At 38.3% G+C, this 6,020-nt stretch overlaps 1 pseudogene; it reads left to right on the plus strand.

The window, feature by feature from the left end:
* Nucleotides 1-222: 222 nt before the first annotated feature.
* On the plus strand, nt 223-600 carry LOC136118579 (small nuclear ribonucleoprotein Sm D1 pseudogene; annotated as a pseudogene).
* The last annotated feature ends 5,420 nt before the right edge of the window (nt 601-6,020 follow it).

The following is a 6,020-nucleotide window of genomic DNA, read 5'->3' on the forward strand; positions in this document are numbered from 1 at the left end:
AAAGTAGAATTCTAGTGAAAGCATCCTTCAAAAGTGAAGGAGAATAAATAGTCCTAAAATTTGTATGAAATCACAAAAGTCCCTAAATAGCCAGAACAATCTTGAGAAATAAGAGCAAAGCTGGAGACTTCATGTGCTCTGGTTTCAAACTACCTTACAAAGCTACAGTAATTAAAACAACATGGGCCATTCATACTCGCAGCCGGTTGGTGCTTGGTTGTCATGTTTTGTGCACTATTGGATCAAAAGAGTGACGGCGCCGCTAGGATGAAGCTCATGAGATTTTTGATGAAATTGGGTCACGAAATTGTAACCACTGAATTAAAGAATAGAACACAGGTCCATGGAACAATCACAGGTGTAGATGTAAGCATGAATACACATCTTAAAGCTGTGAAAATGACCCTGAAGAACAGAGAACCTGTACAGCTGGAAACACTGAGTATTTGCAGAAATAACATTCAGTATTTTAGTCTGCCAGACAGCTTACCTCTGGATACACTTCTCGTGGATGTTGAACCAAAGGTGAAGTCTAAGAAAAGGGAAGCTGTTGCAGGAAGAGGCCGAGGACGAGGCAGAGGAAGAGGTGGTCCTAGGTGATAATATCTCTCAAAACTACCATTTCAAAGTAGTTTTGTTTGTTTATGACAGACAAAGAAGAAGACGTGGCAGAGGAAGACACATGGCTAAGTTAGAAGATGGTGGGGTCCTAAGCAAATTGTGTCTCTCAAGATTATGATTTCAAAGTGATCAATGCCCTGGCTGCTTTTTGTACAGGCTTTGTTTGTTTGTGGCAGTTTTTAATAAACATAAATGTAGGACAGAGTTGTCTATTGACTATATCATATTAAGTTTTAATAGTTCATATATATATTCATGATACAAACACAGTAAGAGCTAAGCATTACTACCAGGCAGTCCCAGAATAATTCCAGTCTTAGATCAGGCTTTTAATTTTTTGAACTAAACATTTCTTTTATGAATATATGTAGAATATATACCTTTTTACTTCACATGTACTGACTATGCGTTTTATTGTTTTACCTTGACTCCATTCTGTGGAACCTTCCTACAAGTGAAATAAGTTATTTCTGGTACTTCAGAAACTAAAGTCCTATGGAATGAGGTGTAAAATTGATTCTCCTTTCCTGAGTTTTATTCCATGGAGACTTAGGTTCTTAGTAAAAGGGGATGATCATCTAAATTAAGGAGTCATGGATTTTGTCATCATTGTTAATGGTTCTTTTGGTTTTATTTTACTTTATTGTTTGGCCACGCCACAGGGCATGTGGGATCCTAGTTCCCCGACTAGGGATTGAACCCACACCCCCTGCACTTGAATTGAGGCATCTGAACCACTGGACGGCCAGGCAAGTCCCTGTTTTACATTTTTAATATGTTCTTAATAGAATATAGCGGGGGGTTTTTTTTGTTTTTTAATTTGTTTTATTTTTGGCTGCGTTGGGTCTTCATTGCTGTGCGTGGGCTTTCTCTAGTTGCAGCAAGCAGGGGCTACTCTTTGTTGTGGTGAGTGGGCTTCTCACTGCGGTGGCTTCTCTTATTGCGGAGCACAGGCTCTAGGCACACGGGCTTCAGTAGTTGTGGCACATGGGCTCAGTAGTTGTGGTTCACGGGCTCTAGAGCTCAGGCTCAGTAGTTGTGGCGCATGGGCTTGGTTGCTCCACGGCATGTGGGATCTTCCTGGACCAGGGCTCGAATCCATGTCCCTTGCATTGGCAGGCGGATTCTTAATCAAATACTTTTACAAGTAGTCCTTTAAGAACAAAAGGAAGAAGACCTACTTCTTTGTCAAAAACTGGATTCTTTCTGATCATTAATAAGGATTGTTTTAATTGTTTTAATTGGTTAGATTTAGAGAGAAATATTTCTCAGTATATAGTTTCTTATAAAGCTTACTACTCTTTGTTTATATACTAAGGAAAAAAACGTAACTGAGGATTGAACTAGACCTGTATTTTCATTTAATCATGTATGTGGGTTTGTTTCTTTCTTTGTTTAATGAGAAGGAAATGTTCTGCAAAGACTGTTATCGAAAAAGGAAGTTTAGGCCTTGGAGGGAAGTTAATGTAAATTGAGATAGCAAGAGCATTTGTGTGTGGTGTGTGTATATGTGTATCTCATTCTTTTCCATCCTTTGTTGGAGCTCCTATTAATTGAACGCAAGCACAAGGAAAGAGAACACAGTGATGCATCAAGGTGGAGAGATTTGAAGGGGACAAACAGAAAAGCATAAGTAGTAAACAAACATAAGTTGACTCCTACCCTCCTGGAGCTTATAGGCTAAAAGGGAAACAGAGTTAGATATACACTGATGCTTAATTGCAAATTGTGAATACTCTGATAAAGAATACTTTGTATTATCTTGTCTGTTTTAAAAGCAGTGGAGGCTCATATCGATTTTAAGTCAAATGCCAGTAACAAACGATTTTTAACCGTGCCTCGGGGTCTTAGTTCTCCGACCATGGGTTGAACCTGTGCCCTCTGCAGTGAGGGCATGGAGTCCTAACCACTGGACCACCAGGGAAGTCCCTTAACTGTGTCTTATTTTGTGAATTTTAATGTCTAGAAGTTTGTAGTGTGAAACCAGTCTAGCAACACAGTTTAAGTGTAAGGCTGAACCCTAGTGGGTACTAGACTGAGTTTGTCAACTTTAATAATAAGCAGATATTTTATCAGCTAAAGTGAATTTATTTGAGAATAGCCAGAAGAATTGCAATTTGGCAAATACAGACTATGGCAGGCCATAGGCAAATCCAGAGAACCAGGAAGGGGAGCTTGCTTTTATAGGGCATGTGGGTAGGGACCTAGGGAGGGGCAATAACAAGCAGAGTCCTTTTCAGGAAGAGGCTTCTCATTGGTTGGGTGACTACAGTTTCTGATTGGCTGGGCTGCCCTTGGGAAGAGAGACATTTTCTTCCTGCTGGATAGCAAAGTAGGCATCGCCTTCCTGTCCAGGTGTAGGGCTGTGTCTCTTCCTGTTTGAAGTAATTGGGTTTGCAGTGAAGCTGGTCTGTTGGACAGCAGAACTTTCCTTATTGTATTGTTCCCTCTGGTTTTCCAGGGGAGGCTTCACTAGGTGTGTGGTATTGTAAGAAGCAGTAATGTCTTCTGTTTTTATGTTTTTTGGTGGTTTTCTTTTTCTGGCTGCACCACTCAGCTTGTGAGATCTTAGTTCCCCAACCAGGGATGGAACCCAGGCCCTCAGCAGTGAAAGCATGAAGTCCTAACCACTGGACCACCGGGGAATTCCCAATCTGATATATCTTTTAAAGCTTAAGATTTTATTTGTGAAATTTGGGGATTTGTTTAAAGAAATTTATTGTGAGTTTAAATAGAAAACTGTAAGTGAAATAATAGAGAAATTATATTTCACAACATGTTTTAATCTACTATAATTAGATTGGTTAAGCAAGGATGGCTTAGTATTTTGAAATGTATTAATATGCCCAGCAGTCAAAATACACATGATCTTCTATAATAGATATCAGAATAACATTTAATAACACAACACTCATTCCTGAAAACCTAAAATGGACTTTCCTCATCATGTTAAGGAAGAATTTTCTATCTTAAACCAACAGCAGACATTTCTAGAGACATTCAAAATAAAACAACAAAAGAATATAAAAACAAAAACAAACAAAAAACCCAATATGGTACTGGCATACAAACAGACACACAGATCAATGGGACAGAATCGAGAGTCCGGAAATAAACCTGATTAATTTATAACAGAGGAGCCAAGAATATACAATAAAGAAAGGACAGTCTCTTCAACATACGGTGTTGGGAAAACTACACAGTCCCATGCAAAAGAATGAAATTGGACAACTGTCTTACACCGTACACAAAAAACGAACTCAAAGACCTGAATATAAGACCAGAATCTATAAAACTCCTAGAAGAAAATATAGGCAGTAAGCTCCTTGACATAGGTTTTGGCAATGATTTTTTTAAATCTGACACCAAAAGCAACAAAAGCAAAAATCAAAAACTGGGACTACATTAAACCAAAATGCTTCTGTATGGCAAAGGAAACCATCAACAAAATGAAAAGGCAACCTAATGAATGGGAGAAAATATTTGCAAATCATATACCTGATAAGGTGTAATATCCAAAATATGCAAAATATACAAAACATACAACTCAATAACAAAAGGAAAAAACAATCTGAATAAAGACTGTATAGTAGGGACTTCCCTGGTGCCACAGTGGTTAAGAATCCGCCTGCCAATGCAGGGGCCACAAGTTCAAGCCCTGGTCCAGGGAGATCCCACATGCCATGGGGCAACTAAGCCCATGCACCACAACTACTGAGCCTGAGCTCTGAGCCCATGAGTCACAACTACTGAGGCCATGTGCCACAACTACTGAGGCCATGTGCCACAACTACTGAAGTCCGCACGCCTAGAACCCGTGCTCCACAACAAAAGAAGCCACCACAATTAGAAGCCCGTGCACTGCAGCAAAGAGTAGCCCCTGCTCACCGCAATGAAGAACCACCGCAGCCATAAATAAATAAACAAATAAATAAAGATTAAAAAAAAGATTGTATAGTAGATGTGAATAGACATTTTTCCAAAGAAAACATAGATGGCCAACGGGTACATTAAAAAAACAAGTGCTCAACATCGTTAATCACAAGGAAAATGCAAATCAAACCACAATGAGCTATCACTCCACACCTGTTAGAATGGCTATTATCAAAAAGACAAGAAATAACCAGTATTGGCAGGGATGTGGAGAAAAGGGAACCCTTGTGCATTGCTGGTGGGAATGTAAACTGGTACAACCACTATGAAAAAAGTATGGAGGTTCCCCCAAAATTAAAAATAGAACATATGATTCAGCTATTGCACTGTTGGGTATTCATCTCAAGAAAACGAAATACCAATATGAAAAGATATATGCACTCCCATGTGTGCTGCAACATTATTTACAATAACCAAGATATGAAAACAACCTAAGTGTCTATCAATGGATGAATGGATAAAAATGTGATACACACACACACACACACACACAGAACATACACACTGAAAATAGTTTTCAGCCATAAAAAAGAATTACATCTTGCCATTTGTAACAACATGGATGGAATTTGAGGACACTATGCTAAGTAAAGTAAATCAGAACGAGAAAGACAAATACCATATGATCATTCTTATATGTGGAAGCAAGAAAAGAAAGAAAGAGAGGAAGGAGGGAAGGAAGGAAGGGAGAAAGGGAGGGAGGGAGGGAGGAAGGAGGGAGGAAAGGAAAGGAGAAAGGAAGGAAGGAAGGGAGAAAGGAAGGAGGAAGGGAAGGAAGGAAAGGGGGAAGGGAGGGAGGGAGGAAGAAAAACACCAAGCTCATAGATACAGAGAACAATTTGGTGGCAGAGAGTGGGGCATAGCAGAAATGGGTGAACTTTTTTTTTTAGTTTAAATAAATTGATTTTTCAAACAATGAAAAATGGGGAATTCATCACCATCAGGCCTGCCTTGAAAGAAATCAGAAAGTATTTTCTTCACGTAGAAGGAAAATTATATATACCACAAATTTGGATATAAATAAGAAATGAAGAGCAACAGAGAAGGAATAAAGGTAAAGTAAAATATTGACTTTTCTTACTATTAATTGATATAAAAGATAACTGTTTAAAGTAGTAATGGTAATTATGTATTGGGTTATTACAGCATAGTGATAAGTGGAATGAATGACAACCATGTCATAAGAAACAGGAGAGTGGAATTAGGAATGCTCTATTATAAGGTACCTGCAGTACATTTGAAACAGAAGTGTCATTTGAAAGTGATCTAACATTGGTTAAAATTAAATATTGATATTTTTAAATCTAGGGAAACCATTAAAAACAAAGTATGATTGATATGCTCAAAAAGGAGATAAAATATGATCATATAAAAAGCTCCTATAAAACCAAAGGAGACAGGACAAAAAGCTTCTGACAATGAATACAAAACAATTACAAACGCGACTGCTATTAATTCAAATGCTA

The sequence above is a fragment of the Phocoena phocoena genome, chromosome 2 (assembly GCF_963924675.1).
Source record: "Phocoena phocoena chromosome 2, mPhoPho1.1, whole genome shotgun sequence".
Classification (NCBI taxonomy): domain Eukaryota; kingdom Metazoa; phylum Chordata; class Mammalia; order Artiodactyla; family Phocoenidae; genus Phocoena; species Phocoena phocoena.